The sequence below is a fragment of the Eimeria mitis genome, genomic scaffold, assembly GCF_000499745.2.
Source record: "Eimeria mitis Houghton genomic scaffold, Emh_scaff1713, whole genome shotgun sequence".
NCBI classification, from domain to species: domain Eukaryota; phylum Apicomplexa; class Conoidasida; order Eucoccidiorida; family Eimeriidae; genus Eimeria; species Eimeria mitis.
The window spans coordinates 9,082-9,988 of NW_013570030.1; positions in this window are offsets into that span (position 1 = coordinate 9,082).

Genomic DNA, 907 nt, shown 5'->3' on the forward strand with positions numbered 1-907 from the left:
GCATGCAGCCGACAGCAGAACGACATTTGGATGGGTTTGCATCGCCACTTCTGCTTCCGCTCCTCGCCCGCCCCCAACCATACAAAAGTAAAAGTACTTAGCTGCGCTGTTGCTGTCCGTCATCAGGTTGCCTGCAGCAACAAATTAATTAATAAATTAAATAATTAATTAAATACATTTAATAAATTATATAAAAAAATTATATAAATAAATCATAAAAACAAAAAAATACAAACATAATGTGGAAAGCATAATACAATAAACCCTCATACAACATAGTAAACCCTAAACCCTCAACCTTAATCAACCCTTATAAACCCTAGCAAACAATATAAACCCTCCAACAACAAACCCTAATACTCTAAACCCAAAACCCTAAACCCTAGCAAACGCCAACAAAATTTACAAAACCCTTAAAATTTTTCCTGACCCCCCACAAAACCCTAAACCCCAAACCCTAAACCCTAAACCCTTTTGCATACCGACGAGTTCTGCTGCTGCTTTTGTTTGTGTATCGAAACCAAGAGCAGCAGCACCTGAAGCATCCTGTATGGCGAGTTGTGCTTGGCTGCATGTGAGGACTTTATTATCTTTTGTGTTCGTATTAAAGAGAAGAGAAGAAGAAGATATACGCTGGAGACAGCCCAGCAACGCACACGGGTCTTGCATGCAAAAATCACTGCCCCCACACATGTTCACCACCACACAGCCATCGCCACGCGCAGCCAGCTCCTCCGCCAGCGCACCGCTGCCGGCCAGACTACCCCCTATCACCACCAATACGTCTAAGCCGCTGCTGTTGCTGCTTAATACACCACCCTGAATAAACACAAACAGACACCAAGAGGAGAAATAACTATATATATATATATATATATATATATATATATATATATATATATATATA